Source organism: Lepidochelys kempii, chromosome 10, assembly GCF_965140265.1.
Source record: "Lepidochelys kempii isolate rLepKem1 chromosome 10, rLepKem1.hap2, whole genome shotgun sequence".
Classification (NCBI taxonomy): domain Eukaryota; kingdom Metazoa; phylum Chordata; order Testudines; family Cheloniidae; genus Lepidochelys; species Lepidochelys kempii.
The window spans coordinates 76,695,152-76,713,744 of record NC_133265.1 but is presented as its reverse complement, the minus strand read 5'-3'; the positions used below and the strand labels follow the sequence as shown (position 1 = coordinate 76,713,744).

At 43.3% G+C, this 18,593-nt stretch overlaps 1 protein-coding gene across 7 annotated transcripts in view; it reads right to left on the bottom strand.

Annotated features, from left to right (window-relative positions):
- MEF2A (myocyte enhancer factor 2A) overlaps positions 1-18,593 on the bottom strand; it is a 161,973-nt gene that overhangs the window by 109,543 nt on the left and 33,837 nt on the right. Inside the window, exon 1 of one of the 7 annotated variants that reach the window (XM_073304263.1) lies at positions 15,235-15,543. The exons of the other annotated variants lie outside the window; for them this stretch is intronic. The gene's annotated coding sequence lies outside the window, so the exon portion shown is untranslated. Of the gene's footprint in view, positions 1-15,234; positions 15,544-18,593 lie in introns of those variants that run through there. 7 annotated transcript variants of the gene reach the window in all.

Sequence of the window (18,593 nt, the reverse complement as noted above, 5' to 3'; positions counted from 1 at the left end):
TACCAGCAGGACAGTGGGGTGGGAGGAGGTATTGTTTCATGATTTCTGTGTGTATATAAAGTCTGCTGCAGTTTCCACGGTAAACATCTGATGAAGTGAGCTGTAGCTCACGAAAGCTCATGCTCAAATAAATTGGTTAGTCTCTAAGGTGCCACAAGTACTCCTTTTCTTTTTGCGAATCCCATACTTCAGAGTCTTCAGTGCAGGCTGAAAATTGGCTATACTTTCCCCACTGCTTTACAGAAGATCTTTCAAGTAAGCCTGAGCTAGTCAAGGAGATTTGCTTCAAAATGTTTTAGCAGATGCTAACTAGAGCCCTACATGGGACTATTTTTTAATCCCGCTCCTGCTAGTATGGCAGCGGGTCCTGCAGGATCCCAGTCCCGCTGCAGGGCTCTATACTAGTCCTGTGCAGGGCTCTACTGTGAATAAGATACACGGTCATATTGCAGCCTACTCAGGCAGTCTGCTATTCCAAGAATAAAGAGGGCCAATACTGGAGAAATCCATATAAAGAACTTTATTTAAAGTTTATTTTCAACTCTATAGCATGTCTTTTCCATTACTAGAATTTATCTTTAAATGTTTTATGCTTCATTTTGGCCCTACTTATGGCAATAAATTTGGCTTTTGATGACATTTAAACAAAAGTCTCAACGGGTTTTATATGAAGCTGTATTCTCTCTAGCCTATAATTTAGAGTCCATCTCAGAAAATCTGCTTAGGAAATGAATGGAGTCAGTAAATTGAGAAAGCAGACCAAGGAAAAAATTAACCAATTACAGATGTTCGGCCAAATTCTAATCTTAGATTGGGATAAACCCTCAGGCCCACTGCTGTCACCAGCTCTGCCAAAACACTTTGACCATGTGCTAAGAAGAAGAGATCTACAAGAATGATAAAAGGTTTGAAAAATGTATCTTACACTGAAAGACTACAGAAGCTCATTCTATTTAATTTATTCCAGAAATGGTTAAGAGTTGGCTTTATCATAGTCTACATGGGAGAAGAGATTTCTGAGAGTAGACAGCTCTTTAATCTAGCAGAAAAAGGAATAATGAAATCCAACGGTTGGAAGGTGAAGCCAGACAAATTCAGACAAGAATTAAGGTGCAAATATTTAAGTGAGGGTAATTTAGCCATTGGAACAACAGGATGCTTTGGATTCGCCATTACTTGCAACCAAGTCAAGACTGGATACCTTTTAAAAAAAAAAAAAAAGAAAGAAAAGATATTCTATAGCAAAAAACAAACATTATGGGCGTCATGTAGAAATTACTGGGGAGGTTCTTTAGCCTGTGTTATGCAGGATGTCAGACTAAATAACTAGAATAACCCCTTCTAGCCTTAAAATCTATGAACACCTATGTGGCCTTCTGGCACAAAGACTCTTATGAGACCCTAACCTGTTTTTCTACTTGTTCTGTATTTGTTTTTTGGATCATAATTGTTTTTTACAAATAAAGTTTTCAATTTAAAAAGTTTACACTTTGGTTAAATGAGAGTCAGTCACATGACGATCACCACCACCTGAGATTATCACTATCCTGAAAAAGTACAGTTTCTTCCAACCAGAAGGACCAGCACCTAAAGAAAAATTAGTTTCCTTTAAAAGGGATAGTGCAAAGCAGCCTGTTAATTAATATTCAGAACTGAATACACTTAGACACAATGGGCACTTAAGAGACATGGGGTTAAAATTTGGGCAAGACACGTGCATGTATACTTAACATTTTGGCAAAAACACATGTACTTTTTCTGAGGAAGCAAAATGATCATGAAAAACAGAAGTCAAAACCTTGCAACCCAGACTGAAGGATTCTGCTTTCTGTGGTCACATTTATTGCATGCAAAACAGATTAAGCTATAGTACAAGTGTTCCCCCAAACAATATTTTATCCCCATAATTATTTTCACCCATGATAAACACATCTGGGCACCTGACAGAAATTTCAGAAGTGAACAACCTGCCAGTAATTGGGGAAAAAAAAAAAAAAAATCAAGCCCATCCAAACCACAAGACCACAATCTAGTGACAGGATAGGCTTTGGAACCAAATTAAGGGGAAAAACAAAGTGAACAAATGCCTCTTGCAACAAGCCTGAATCTGATAGGGGTTAAGTCCATCACTGAACTGTGGGGAGCAAGTTCTAGAACACAGAGCCTTGTACTCATGAGCAATACCAGAAATTTGATAGCAACGCTTGAAAATTCCTGCACTAAAGGTGAGCTGGCAACTTCCCATCCAGAATGAGGGGGGAAGGGGCGGAGGGGGTGGAATAGAATACTTATTGATTTCTACAGAATGTAAGCAATAATTTTAAAACCTTTATGCTTTATAGCTCGTCATTACAAAAACTAGCTCTGAACGTGCCCCAAGGCAGTGTTGTCGTCTGAAGTCTATAGACGGCTTCAACACCTACACAGAGATTATCTGTTGCTTAAGGCCTAAATTCTGGACCCAGGCATAACCCAGCCAATTGGGCTCCACACCAGATGTTCCTCGGTCTGGGAGCAAGAAATCCTTCCTTCAGACCATTGCATATCAGCAGAGACACTCTAGGAGTTCTACTTAAACTCGTACAGATCAAGTCACCTCCCCATCATTTGCTCTACCACTACGTGGTGAAGAACGGCCCAAGATCCGCATGCCCTGTCGCCAAATCCCTTTTATACAGCAAAGCAGGGAACCATCACAAAGTGAGCTATACAGATGATGTGAGCATGCGTGCATAAGCTGCCCCAGTTGTGCTCCACTTCATCTACAACGACTGCACCACAACTAAGGTGGTACAGAGTTTGTCTGGGCTTACCCAGGAAGGATAGCTCTGCTTTGTGATGTGTGGGGGGGAAAAGGAAGTCAGAAACTGATGTAAAATAAAAGGGCTTGGGGTCAGCTTTGCAGCAATGACTCCCCCCCGCCCCCCCGAAAGTGCATGAAGGTACGAAACCTGGGTGGGGAAAGTCTCTTTGCTTCATGCAGGGAGGAAGCCAGCAAACAGGATTGTGAAGCAGCAAGGCTCCAGGGGCATGGAAAAGGATGAGCTCGGGAAAACAGGGGGCTGTTATCCCCCGGCCCCAGAGGCAGGGAAGGGCAGGCAGAGGAGAATTACAAATAGGACACAAGGGGCATGATTTAGGAAGTGAAGCTGCAGTGTCTACTGCAGTCACGAGACAGCGTGGCTTCAGGCTCACGCTGAAAGGGGAGAGTGGAAAGAAGGGGAACTAGCATCCCCCTGCCCTAGGTACTTCCACCCACAGGCAGGACGGAAGCTGCAATCTGGGAGGCTGAATTGGCAAGCAACCTAGCATCTGAAACAATCCCCGTGCACTGGGAGGGGGAGGCAAGGAAATTTAACTGTTTCATGTACCAGCCGTGCTGCAAGTGGATGTATGGGCTATCAGGCTACACCTCTTTCTGGCTGTGAGCAGGTTGTTGCTCAGGTGTCTGTACCTTTGCTGGAACGGGGACAAGCAGCGGCAGCAGCTGCAGCACAGGGCACTAGAGGCATGGGATGCTCACAAGTACAGGGGCTTCTAATGCCCAGGGTGGTGTGTTTAATAACCCAAGGCATAACCCATGGCAGCCCCATGGACTGAGAGAGGGAAATGACCAAGAGGAAGAGTCCACACATGCAGTTGGGCAGGCTGTGTGTATTAATCGGGTAGTCAGCAGAGCTGTGCAGCAAATGGTCAGTGAAGTTGTTTCTGAGATTTCCTCCACAGCATTACAGCGCTTCCAAAGGGCACAAGGTCACCTAGAACCAGGATGTTCTCTTCCACTGAACATAAGGGATGGCAGTAATGCCGATCCCAGGACCGAGTGTGATCTGAACCATACAGAAGTTATGGGGATGGGTGGCAGAGGTGGTATCTAGCCTTCCAGCCTGGCAAGGGATGGCAGTTGCAAGGGCCGCAGCGAGGTGCAGGGACCGTGCTCAACCAGTCACTCAGTGAGTTCACCTGAAGGGGACAGGAGTGAGCCTATTGGGGTAGTAAATACTCAGGGCCCAGGAGTGGGAGGTCCAGAAGCCTGGGAAGACCCACCTAGGGGTGGCACCTTCAGTGGGGGCACAGATGGTATTACACAGCTACCGCAAGTTAATTTGCATTTACTACAGCAGGTTCAGGCAGCTGGGTGTGAGGGGTCTGCACAGGGTGACAGGGTAGGCCCAGCATGGGCTCAAGTTTGGGCAGCAGGACAGGGGCAGGCCCCCGGCCAGGGTAGCAAAGTCTGTGTTGGGAACGAACCCCCTGGGCACGTATAGACTCATCGGCCATCAGGGCACGCAACATCATGGGACACAGTAGAGCAGGGGTGGGCAAACTTTTTGGCCCAAGGGCCACATCGGGGTTGCGAAATGGTATGGGGGGCCGGGTAGGGAAGACTATGCCTCCGTAAACAGCCTGGTCCCCGCCGCCTACCAGCCCCCTCCCATTTCCCGCCCCCTGACTGCCCCCCTCAGAACCCGCCACGCATCCAACTCCCCTGCTCCTTGTCCCCTGACCGCCCCCTCCCAGGACCCCCGTCCCTAACTGCCCGCCCAGGACCCCACCCCCATCCAACCCCCACCACCTGCTCCCTGTCTCCTGACCACCCCCCATCCCCGAACCTCTGCCCCACCCTGCAGTGACGTAGTGCGGGGGAAGGGAGACAGCGGGGGAAGAGCCACGGCAAGCCTCCCCAGCCAGGGGCTCATGGGCCCGGCAGGATGGTCCCGAGGGCCGCAGTTTGCCCACCTCTACAGTAGAGGCTCCCAAGGGGTCTATGGGGGAGCAGGGCTCTGCAGAACTCCCTCCATGCAGTCCTGAGAACAGTTATGCCAGGGTGGCTGACCCGATGGGAGTTCACCTACTCAGTACAACTAAAGATAAAATCCTGAGAGGCAAATACGTGGATATATTATCCCTATTGTACAGGGAGGTGTTGACAGACAGTAAACATCGGCAAGGCAAGCAAAACAGCAAGCTGCCCAAGAGGCCAAGGGTGCCAAGAACATGGGAAAATTGGGAGGCTGCCTTTCTCATCTATGCGGGTGTTACAGTACAGCCTACCCAGAGAGGAGCCCTGCCTTGGTTAAGTATATGGATATAATTAGGTGGGCACACAATATATTTGTGGGCATGTCCTGGTTTAATTATGATGAGCAGTTTCAATTCAGGGCAGCAACACAACCTGGGACAAGGTGGGACATACCTCATCACACACTGTGGTTGGAGTGGATGACACAAAGGGCACCAGGAGTTCACACCGACAGTGGTTTGTTCACACTGCAGCAAGCTCGGGAGGGGCCCCAAGCATGTAATAGTATTTGCTGGGCATTTAATGATGGTAGTTGTTTTCGCAACCCCTGTAGATACAGACACATTTGCGAGGCATGTTTTGGGATGCTGTAACAGGGTCCATGACCCGCCCCTCTTCCTGGGGCCCGCCTACTGCACCCAATAAGGCTCAGAGAGCTTCAGGGTTGTGCAACACCCATGTCTTTATTTAACAACAGTTATCCCACCACCAGTGTTTATCTATTTACAAGCTTTACAGGATTATTCAACCTCTTTCACAGGCAGAGTCAGCCTTCAGCTAGGAGGCCTCCAGTTCCCTCCCTGACTGACTGACTTCTCCCTGGCTGCCCCCAAGCCTTCTGCCTCCCTCCCAGGCTTTATAGCCCTTGGCTTGTCAGGCCAGCAGGTGTTGCCAATCATCAGGCCTTTTCCATCAGCCCCAATCTGTTTCTCCTGATTCGAGCTGACTGGGCAGGGGCTAATTAGGTGCTTTTGCACCAGCACCCTGCTACAGATGCATTCAGCCTGTTCTTGCCAGAGCAGAAAGGGAAGATCACAGGGAGGAAACAAGAATGGGGTTGGCACAAGCGCCAACTGCAGGGTGGCGCAGGTGTAACAGTGTCTGGTACACAGAGCACAAGCTGGGGAGGGGGACATGCTGGGGGTGGTGTAATGGGCATGGACTCCAATGCCAGTTAGGCCGGATGTGTTAAGGGTGCTCCTATGGGATTACCCTAAAAGGGCAGATTGGGCATATTTGTGGGAGGGGTTTACAGCAGGATTTCGGATCCCTTTTGTGGGAAATAGAATTCATTTGATATCAAAAAATTTAAAGTCAGTAGCTGGGATGGGACATATTGTTCAAAAAAAATATTGTACAAGAATTAAGATAGCTGGGCCATTTCATCAGCTGCCTATACATGTTTGCCCCCTGGGGTTGGTCCCCAAGAAGACCCCAAGGACATACCGATTAATTCATCACCTGTTATACCCACAAGGTGGCTCTATTAATGATGGAATAGACCCAGCACTATGTTCCGTCCGCTATTCCTCCATTGATGAAGCTGTTCGTATCATATGGGCGTGTGCCCCTGGGGCGCTAATGGCTAAATGTGATATCAAGTCTGCTTTCCGACTCCTGCCAGTGCGTTATTTGGATGATTTTTTGTTCGCAGGGTGAGCCGGATCAAATGAGTGTGTTCACTTGTTGGACACATTTCAGGCCCTGGCTAAAAGGTTGGGGGTACCCCTAGCGGAGGAGAAAACAGAAGATCCTTCCACTACATTGACGATCACACATGGGACAATGGGTTCTTTCTCCCCAGTAGAGCTGCGAGGCAAGAGGCCATTTGGAGATGTCTGGGAACTTGGCGGGGCTGGGGGAGAGGCAGCCAAGCAAATTGCTGGTGCCTCCTTGTGGTGGATGTTCAGTGCAGGTACTCCATAGGGAGGGCAGCTAGTGACCAGATAAATGGCCTGGTAAAGGACTTAAAAGGAGGTACTGGATAAAGGAGCAGAATGGGGGGAGGGGGTTGGGGACTCCTCTGATTGGTATGGCAGGGAGCCAACCCTCCTACCCCCTTCTCATAGCCCTCCTTAACCCTCTTATGAGGGAGGTGGATGGTAAGGTCCAAACCATGGGTGAGCTGGGTGACCTGAATGGAAACAAAGAGGGGCTGGTGGAGACCCCGGAGAATTGATTTGAATAAGCATAGATTTGCCTGCACTGTACACTTTATCTGCCAGGTGGTCCCAGACATCTATATAATAAAGTTGCGGTCTGATTAAAACCGATAACATGTCTCCTGTCCTTCTTGCAGTGTACCCAGACAACAAAAAGACATTGGTTCTACTACAAGAGAACAGTTATAGAGAATGGAACAGAATTAATCCAAGACTGGTGTGAACTGCCTATACTCACCTCAATGGAAATCATTAAAACTATGCTACTCATCTCAGGGAAGTAAGAACTTAATCTCAAAAATTTCCAGAGGTTTTGATCGGCCCATCTCAAAACAAACCTCCATGCACCTAAGAGTAGTGGGAGTGAACAAAAGAAAAAATTCTGGCTCTTGACATTCTGGATGGTCAAAAATTAATCGACGGTATTTTCCTCTATCTTAAAAGTATAGAACATGCTTAGTAAACATCCAAAAGAGGACTATTTTCAGGTAAACAAATTATTTTGTAGTCGTCCAATATTTTCAGGCTTATTGAGACGCTGTGGTTTGATGGCATGTAAGACACCTTCCATGTTATCTGGTTAAAACATCACTAAGCAAATGGATCACTTGGAATTCTCCTCTCTCAGTGGGAGTCATATTTCAATACAGTCACTTCAGTGAAGCACTGGCTTTAACTACTACTAAGCTGGCTTTCAGCATTTTTCCATCTTAACTTCTCATGTTTAATAAGCATATTTTTCTACCCTATCCCCCTCACCTTTTGGGTATAATCTTGCATGTGGAAAGGGACCAGCACTTATAGACATCTGACTATACCAGAGGTGGGCAAACTACGGCCCGCGGGACCATCCTGCCCGGCCCCTGAACTCCCAGCCGGTGAGGCTAGCCCCCGGCCCTTCCCCCATTATCCCCCCCTCCCCTGCAGCCACGCTGCAGCGAGGGCAGCGGGGCTGCAAGCTCCTGCTGCTCTGAGCAGCATGGTAAGGGGGAGGTGGCAGCATGCGCGCAGCGGTGCAAAAGTTGGGTAGGGGGTCCCAGGGGCAGTCAGGGGACAGGGAGTGGTTGGATGGGGTGGAGGTTCTGGGGCGGGGCGATCAGGGAACAGGGGGGTTTGGATAGGGTGTGGGAGGCCCAGGGGGCCTGTCGGGAGGTGGAGGGGTAGGATAAGGGGAGGGATCCCAGGGGGTGTGGTTTGGGGTAGGGGGTCCCGGGAGGGGGAGGTCAGGCGACAAGGAGCAGGGGGGTTGGATGGATCAGGGATCCTGAAAGGGGCAGTCAGGGCGCGGGAAGTTGGAAGGGGCATATAGGGGGGAGGGGGCCAGGCTGTTTGGGGGGCACAGCCTTCCCTACCCAGCCCTCCATATAGTTTCACACCCCGATGTGACCCTCTGGCCAAAAAGTTTGCCCACCCTGACTATATGGTATATCAGATCAAAAAGGCATTGTACACTAAAATTACAATTTGTGCCAAATTTTCAAATGATGTAATCAGACTAGCTCTACAGATGTCAATGGAACTGAGTCAGATACCACAAGCTGAGGATCTTTAATCATACATAAAATGGGACATTCAAAATTAAAAGCTTACACACCAACTAACTCTGCCCCCTTCCGTGTATGATTTATCTATCTATCCATGGCTTATTTAGATAGCCCAATGTATAACACTATATTTAGTTGAATATATGTGCATTTCATTAGAAAGGATGTGGAACTTTTACATTTTTTGCCAGATAGCAATTTGCTTCCAAGGGTTGTGTGTTCAAGGAACAAAAATCCTCTTGCAATTAATATGCACAAGGAGCAAAATTAAAGTTTCTATAAAAACTTTAACAATGCATTTCCCCTGCTCAATGAAGTTCTCAGCCTGAACAGTCCACTGACAATTCGTTTTCATATAACATTTCCCGGGCGGAAGGGCAGGGAGAGACAGGGGAACGAAGGAGGAAAGATGAAAAACACGATTTTGTTGCAGACTGGCATGAAAAGTTCACAAGGAACAAGCAAATCCTGTATACATGTTTAGGTTTGCGTTTGCTGGTATGCAATACCTCAGTAGTCAGAAAAGTGTGTAGTATAATCAAAAGGATAAAGTTATTCTTTCTCCCCACCCTTTGTATGGGATACATAAATAGAGCAAAAGGCTAAATTCTAACTACACTGCAAATCCTAAGCAAAGTTCATTTAGGTTAAGTTGCTCTATTTAACAAAGGTAAAATACACATGCTACCTCGTTAGAACATTATCCCTGAGAGGATCCAGTTATGTTTAGCATAGCCAAGAGGTGTCTCTCAAGAAGGCTGTTACATTATAATGAATTAATGTAACTGGGAGCCAGAGTGCCATCTGTAGCCTATTAATGTTAATGTTGCAAGAGAGCCTTCTAGAGATGAATTTCAAACACTGAAAATCTACAGTGAATAATTTTTGTGCCAGCTCTGTTACAGTTGCTCTACACCTCAGTAAAAACCGTAATGATAGTGGTCTGAAGCCTCATAGGTTAAAAAATTAGAAGGTGATTTTATTTGTATAAGGTGGGTGAGTGAAAGATGTAGGTAAAGTCAGCAATGTAAATACTGGTGCAGAATTACTGTGTCTTTGCAGTATATTTGTACAAGAAAAACAAAACTGAACAATAGCAAAAAGGAGAAGCACAAAAAAAACCACACACAGTGGACTACAACTATACTTAAAAGGTACATAAAACCACAAATCTAACAAGTTAACAATAAGCGCAATTAAAAGACCAACCAACATTCTTGGCATAAGGATTAAAGCTTGTGGAAAAGATCAAGTCTCACTTTTAAAATGTTGTTGTTTTCAGTTTCATTGATTGTGCTTCAGCTCCACTGTAGTAACTAACATATCCAATTCTCCAATTACGGCAAGCACACAGTGTTTCAATCATTCCAAAATTAATACAGTGCATAACTGGCAAATTGTATTAAGGTGGGCATAGAAACTATGGAGATATGCGCTCTAGACATAGATATACACATCAAAGGTATTAGAGTATGGGTAACTATTTGCATCTGCTGATTTTGTTCAGGTTACAAAGAAATTGTAGTGGTGAAAAAAGAAGAAACAGGAACAGAATCTTTAAGGAAAATTAGCAGGTTAAAACAAAAGCACAGGAAATTTTATTAGCATAGTGCCTCAGTAAGCTAGCTTTTTCTGGTATACAGGTGCAGGACTTCCTAAGAACAAGTGGAGAAGTGAAATTTTTGTCACGTGACTTATTGCCAGCAGTTAACCGGAAGTTCAAATATCAAGAGTAAAACCACTCATTCTGTATTGTCTAAATTGTGCATACTGTTGCGATTGTGTATTGCAGTTTACCAAGGGTAATACACTCTTATGAATTGATGCTCTTGTAATCATAAAAGTTCAGAGCAGATTTCAAGGGCTACAGATTTCGGGGGCAAAAAAACCACTCCTAAAAAAACCACCAACCACAGTAATCCAAACAGTTTACTTGAAAATGTATTCAGAGCCTGGTTAAATGACACGAGACAGTCATACTATTTAGATGTGAATTCTATAAACCAACAGACAACAACATAATGCTGAAACAGTCTTCACACCACAGTGAGACATTTAGCAAACCATGAAGACGCCTACAGGTTCCTAACAAAAGATTAGTGGTAAGATTTTTCTTCTGTGGCTACATTAACCACTGTACAAAACTCAATTTCTTCTTTTAAAATCTAGATGTTCATGCTGGAGCTCAAACCTCAAAACAATGAATGGAAAAATAAAAAATATCACTACATTTAAGTCTAGACTTAAAAGAAAATAAGACAAAAATGTGACTAGAGGAATTCCAGCAGCTTTTTTTCTTGTCTTTTACATTTTTAGTCATTTAATAGCTAAGTAAAATGCACACCATTTCTGCTATATTTATACTTTTTTATTGTTTTGTATCTACTATGTACAAACTCATAGACATTGTCTGCTCAGAGGACCTTACAATCTACAGCCAGATAAACAAGTAGATTAGAAGTCGAACAACTATAGACAATTTATATATAAATCAACTAAACTCACCCCCCAAAAATATAGCAGGATTAAGTTTTGAAAGGGACTTAATATGACAAGAATAGGGGCCATGTTGATGAGTTTACGGCAGAGGTAGGCAAACTATGGCCCACGGGACCATCCTACCCAGCCTGAGCCCCCGGCCGGGGAGGCTAGCCCCTGGCCCCTCCCCTGCTGTCCCCCTTTCTGTGCTGCTGTGTGGGCAGCAGGGCTGCGAGCTCCTGCCACTCTGGAGGGAGCGGTGGTGACACATGCGCAGCGATGCAACTGTTGGGCAGGGGTCCCAGGGGGCAGTCAGGGGACAGGGAGCGGTTGGATGAGGTGGAGCGGTCCGGGAACAGGGGGGTTGGATAGGGCATGGAAGTCCCGGGGGGCCTGTTGGTGGGGGGGTGGATAGGGGGTGGGATCCCGGAGGCAGTCGGGGGGGTTAAATAGGTCAGGGGTTCTGAGGGGGGCAGTCAGGGGGCGGGAAGTGGGAGGGGGTGGAGGCCTGGTTGTTTGGGGGTGGGGGGGCGCACCACCTTCCCTACCCGGCCCTCCATACAGTTTCGCACTCCGATGTGGCCCTCAGGCCAAAAAAAGTTTGCCCACCCCTGGTTTAGGGAGTTATTTCTATGCAGAGCAGTTCAAAAAGCTTCTAAATGTATTTATACTAACTCTGTTGTATTGCCAAGAGTTATTTCTTAAATAACTCAAAAGCATTAAACAATTTTTCTAATTAAAATTACAGTTAAAAAAGATAGTTAATACTTAAAATAATCTGGACAGAAGCTGTGCCTTCCTTGGTGTCTTATACAGCAACAACCACATCCTAAGTGCTCTACTTAAGATAACACTGACATTCAGGCCGTCATTAGCACTTCACTTGCAAGATCTAGAATGAATTTCCAGTTCCCCCTATATTCTTTCATCTGGACTTAGTCACTGATCTATTGCAGTACTCCAATCTTTCCTTCAAAGTCATACATAAAATGTTAGCTTCCTTTTCTGCCTTAGCATGTTTGAACTAAGTTTTTAGAAAGTAAAAAAACATTCAACTTTTTAAAAAGAAAAGGAGGACTTGTGGCACCTTAGAGACTAACCAATTTATTAGAGCATAAGCTTTCGTGAGCTACAGCTCACTTCTTCAGATGCATATCGTGGAAACTGCAGCAGGCATCTGAAGAAGTGAGCTGTAGCTCACGAAAGCTTATGCTCTAATAAATTGGTTAGTCTCTAAGGTGCCACAAGTCCTCCTTTTCTTTTTGCGAATACAGACTAACACGGCTGTTACTCTGAAACCTGTCATTCAACTTTTTAGTTCAACTCTTTTCCTCACTTTGAACTTGTATGAGAAAGTGTCTCTGAGCAAGTCATGTAAATTAAATGCAGGAGGAACATGAAAATTATATATCCATTTTACAAACTTTAACTTTAATACAAAGGGAAAAAAACACTGTATAATCTTTTATATGGGAAAACCTTGACTGATAGGGTTCAATTATTTGTTTTAAATGACTACATTTATCACATGAGATCACTTTGACCCAGAGTTCTATCTATTTAAAAACAAAGATATAAAGAACTACAATTTACTAAAAGTACTAGATGCTAGAAACAGTTAGGTTAAATAAAGTTGCTATTTGTCAAACGGTGTAAATGACAAACACAATATATTTTTATTCACATTACCAATAAAGGGTTTGTTTCAAGGTCAAATATTTTCATAGCATGGTATTATTTAATACACAGATTAAATACATGTACCACTCATGATTTTTAAAAGCAATTTTCTAAAACTGAGGCGCAACTGACATGCTCCAATCAGGTAAAAGCAATAAGTAATGGAATTACCCATACATCTGAAAGGTGACTAAAAGACTAGTAAATGGATTAGAAACCATGTAGCATAGAGCTATGAAAGGCTGGGTGGGGTGACCACAGGCCAGCATCTGTAAGAACCAGCAGAGGGAAAAGAAGATGCCACAGGCTAGCAGCATTTCTAAGGCCATTGTTTTTGATGATTTAACTGACTTGTTCAGGTTACTAAATGACATATTTTTGGTGTTGCAGCCTGGTGTAAAACTTTTCAATTTGATTGTCTTATAGAGAAAGCAATTTTGACAGTTTGTATAGATCTGATCTATTTTATGAATACAAGCAAACATCAGAAGGGAAACTGACTGAATAACCTCTGTTAAAAAGAAAGTCTCCATTTCTGTATAAAGTGTAAGTATTTAGTCACATTTAGAAACCTGGCTTCAGTTAAGAAACAGATTATAATTTTTCCCCTAAAATTTATGGGGGTGGGAAGTTTCTGATCTCTCTTTCAGAACTAGAATTTGCTGACAGAAATTTAACATTTTGAAGCTCAATTTACTGAAATTTATACACAATTGAAAGTTGTACTTTAAAAGAATATCTTACCAAGTAAGTTTTTAATTCTGAATACAATATTCATGCATGTTTCTAAAGATTGGAGGTGGTCCTCTGATTAAACTCAAAACTGCTTTTAACCACATTTTGAATGAATTGTGTAGCAAGAGCATAATCAATTTGGATTTTAATGAAAATGATTTGTAACATGAATAGGTTTATAACCAGAAACTAACTATATATGATGTACTTTTTCCTTTCTTAAAGAATGCATTCTACAAATGTGTCTCTTTCAAACAATTAAGTTTTATAGTAACAGGAATTAATTTAATATTGTTGTGGGGTTTATATCTACAAAAATAATTTTGTTCGAACTTCATGTAAAAGTTAATAAAAATTCTGACTAAAAGATAGGTGAATAGGATATCCCCTTTTAAAGTGGATTCTTCTTCCCAGATAATTTAATTAAGTATCTCAGAACATCTCAACTTCCAATAAACATTTTTTCTCTTCATGACAACTTGATGTCTGATAGTTAGGGCACAGGTCTGGAAACCTGGCTGGAAACTCTGATACATCTTACAACTCCAATTTCCCGTGTGACATTAAGCAAGTCATTTCAACCCATCCATAAAAATGGGGATACCTAAATTGCAGTAATCCTGTCATGTGTTTTGAGATCTTTGTATAAAAACTACTCTGAAAGAACAAACTCTGGGCTCAATCATACAAATACTTACACATGCTCAACTATACTACAGTGAATAGTCTCATTGATTTCAATGGTATTACTTATGGTAGTAAACTTAAGTACACGTGTATTTACAGAATGTGGGGCCTCTGAGATTACCCATTATTATAGGAATCTCTCTCAAACTGATTTCTGTGACATCACTTTAAATATCCATCTTTGCATCAATAACTAAGGATATTCCTATTAACAATACTGCAAGAGATGCTTCTAATTTCCTTCTCTTAAATTTCATCATTTAGAAGCAATATTATTCTTATGAACTTATCTGAGAAGCAACTCTTAACTAGCCTCTTTTATTGCACCCATTAGGGCATATACAGTGACATATTTTATTTAAAATATTTGTGTTTTGCTATGGACAACTTCAATTTTAAAATGCTTTATTTAAACAAGGGTTTATTTCAATATAACAAGGAAAAAGTAACTTCAACTCTTGTTTTGCTAAATATAGTTACAGATGAATATTTGAAGTTCTTCTGTATTCTTAATTGTAACTTCTAATACACCCCCACAAAGTTAAGGGAAAGGAGAAAAGGCAGGGGGAATACATATTAACAGTTTACAACAGCTAGTTGAAGAAGAGAAAAATAGGCAAGCATTTCATTCGTCTGAAAAAAAAAACTCTAAAGGTTTATTTTAAAATCTTGCAAATTAAAGACGTTCTTAGACCCTAAGGGGGGAAAGAAGGGGTGAATTGTTTTTGCGCTGCAATTCAGAAAAAAAAAATCCATGATAGTTAGCCATTACCACCTGTTTTACATTATTAACATAACTTCATCATCATTAAAAAGTTCTTACAAAATTCTTTCTGCTAAAAGTCTACACATCTTGGCATTCAAGAACATTAAAATTAACTTTCATAAACTCTCTCTTGATTGCATGAAACAAATGAATCTTCCAGATGATAATTCCAATGAAAGAGCAGAACACTTTACTTTTGATCTAATAAGTCCATCAAAGAAACCGAGCACAGAGTATGATTCCACACTAGCTGTAATCTCCATTTTAAGGAGACCTGTCATATTATTTTAAATTTTATTCCAGGCCCAAGAGAACAGTCTGTATAACTACTACGCTAATCTTAAGTGTATATTATGTGGGAAAAGAATAGCTACTTACCCTACAATAACTGTGGTTTTTTTGAGATGTTGTAGACAATGTGGATCCCACTGTAGATATGTATGTGGCTCATGTGAGAGAGTTCATATATTTTTTGAATAGCAAAATCCATCAGAACTGTGCATGCACTCCATGTCTTCTCCTGCTCCCTAGTGAGAGCATGAAGGGAGGAATGGCTGTGAACCTCCCTCAGTTCCCTCACCATTTGAAGTCCGTGGTAGCTGAGACCTCTGAAAGCAGGGGTAGAGGATGGGCTGGTGTGAGATCCACAGGGATTATAACATTTCGAAGAACTACAGTTACTGTTTGTTCTTTGAGTATGTGTCAGTATGGATCCCACTTTAGGTGACTAAGCAGCATCCTCTCAGAATGAGAATGAGGAATTTCAGCCGCATCAACTGAACAGAAGTTGAAGTACCTTTCTTCCAAATTTGGCATCTGCTCTAGCCACTAAATCCAACACATAATGCTTGACAAAAGCGAGCGAATTACACCACATTCTCGCCTTGCAGATCTTGGAAACTGGCACATTTCTGAAACAGGCTGACTATATCACTTTAATTCTGGTGGAGTGAACCTTGATGTTTGGTATGACAGATACACTAGCTAACTGACAGCAAAGCAAAATACAGAGGATATTGAAATGGATACACAATGTAAGAAGATGCTTTGAACTTCAGAACACCTGGATAGAATTATAAATAGACAGGGCAATAGGCTGAACAATTTGGTCATTAACGTAATAAAGCCAAGTCCTGGATACATCTAGTGTATATAATTTATTTTCTCCTTGTGCAGAGTGTGGCTGTAGGAAGACAACAGGCAGCTTGATTGACTGGTTCAGGTGAAATTCAGAGACCACCTTAGGAATGAACCTCGAGTGAGATTGCAACAGTTTTGTCCCTATGGAATGTTGTTAATTATAGGCACCTGAAGTGCACTCACTTTCCAGGCTGTCCTAATAACCACTAGGAACACTGTATTCAGAAGGAGGTGTTACGGGGGCAATTTGACAGAGGTTTGAATGGAAGCTCTAAAGGTCTCAGAAGAAATAGATTGAGGTCTCAGGCAGGGACCTCTGACTGGTGGGTGTGTAACAGCCCTTTAAAAAACTTTGATACTATAAGGTGAGAGAAGACCAAACATAATTGTACAGGTGGATGACAAGTTGAAATCACCATGAAATGGATCTTAATAGAGCTGAATAAGAGGCCAACCTGTTTTAAACGCAATAAGTAGTCAAGGATCTGTAGCAATGAGGCCTGGACCAGACCATGATGGGCTGTCCATATCGAGAACTTTTCCATTCAGATGAATATGTTACTCTGACGCAGAGCAGGAAAGCACCTATCCGAATTTTCTGGACCTGCAGGAAGCAATCTCCATCTGTGGCACTCAACCAGCCAACAATCATGCTATCAGGTTCACTAACTTCAAGTCTGGATGGAGTATCTGGCTGGCCATGGTGTTGTGAGATCAGGTCTGGACACTGTAGGGAGAAGTAGTAGATCCATTGGCCAAAAGGTGCCTTGGCCAGTATGGAGCTACAAGAAAGATCAAAGGCTTGTCACATGATTTTGGAAATCATCTCGGGAAACAGTGGAAAAGCCTTGAGAGGCCCTGAAACCACTGCAAAAAGAAGGTGTCCAGTAATGAGCCCAGACTTTTACCACCTCTGGAACAAGAGTTCAAGTACTTGGCATTGACACTGGAGGCAACCAGGTCTATTACTGGGGTCCCCCAAAGTAGGAATATTGGCTTTATGATGGATTTCCACAATGACGATTCCAGAGAGGTAACTGACTACTTAGGAAATCCACCAGGTTTTTGCTGACATCCAGGAGGTGAAGAGCCATCAGAGGTCATCCTGTGTTGGTAACACCACGTCCAGAGCCTGATGGCTCCCAGACAGAGGAGAGAGAAATAAGCAAGAAGGTGCACACTTATGTAGATGACATCTCTGTGATGCACATAAGACCAGGGGTTCTCAAACTAGGGGGTCAGGACCATGAGGTTAAAATATGATCGCAAGCTGTCAGCCTCCACCCCAAACCCTGCTTTGCCTCCAGCATTTATGATGGTGTTAAATATGTAAAAAAGTGTTTTTAATTTAAAAGGGGGGAAGGTCACACACAGAGGCTTACAATGTAAAAGGGGTCACCAGTACAAAAGTTTGAGAACCACTGCATAAGACTGCACTGTAGAGTTTTGAAGAACAGGTAGGAATATTATGCAGGCTGGCCTAATAGTTCTGAGCTCCAGAATACTGATGTGGAGCCCTATGCCTCTTGCATTTGTAGATAGTCCAGGTGGGCTCCCCAACCTGAACCTGATCCACCCATAACTAAAAGTTTTTATCAGGGATGGGGCAGAAAATGGTACCCCTCCACATACATTTCCAGGCTTCTTCTAGCAGCTAAATTGTGTGGCAACGCATGGTGGGGATCACCACCTTCTTGTTCACCTGGTGCATTGCTGGGGAACAGATCAAACTGAGACAGTGTTGGAGTGACCATAGGTGAAGTCTGGCAAGTGGTGTCACGTACACACACACACACAAACATATGGCCAAGCAACCCCAGAAACATCCACACAGTCTTACTCTGGTTTGATTCTACCCTGCAAAGCAATGACTGCTGTACCAGGAACCTGTTTTCAGGGAGGTATGCTCTTGCCAAACTGGAGTTGATCAGGACTCCCATAAGCTCTGTTGTCTGTAATGCCATTTTTTGTAAAGGGGGGGAGGAAGTATTTTTTGTAGTTCACTAGTAGACCCAGCTGAAAGAACAGGAAGAAGGCACATTTCAGGTGTGCCGCAGCCTTCGGTTGGGATCTGCCCTTTAATCAGCCAATCTCGGGTGCAATGCTAAATATGAATGCCTTTTTCGTCTGGGGTGTGTTGCTACCACTGCTAGGCATTTTGCGAAGACTCCCCGTGCTGTAGAGAGTTCATATGGCAGTGCCTTGTATTGGCAATGGTTGGGTCCCACTGTGAATCTTAGGTACTCCTTGCAGGTCAGATAGAAGGATATAGGAAAGTACGCATCTTGCAAGTAGTGAGACACAAATTAAATCTTCAGCCTGGAAAGATGGAATGACTGAGATTAAGTATTACCTTCCTGAATCTGAAGCAAAATATGTATTTGTTCAGTCTCTTCAGGTCTAGGATATGATCAAGACCCCCTTTTCCGGAGAAAGAAGTAAGGAGCAGAAAGCTCTTCCTCTATTCATCATTCCCACGGTATCTCTTCTACGGCTCTCAGATAAACAAATGAGAAAGCCTCATTGCTTTAACAGGCTCTTGTGAGAAGAGTCCCTGAAAAGGGATGGGAAAGAAGGGCAGGTAGGTGGAATGGAAG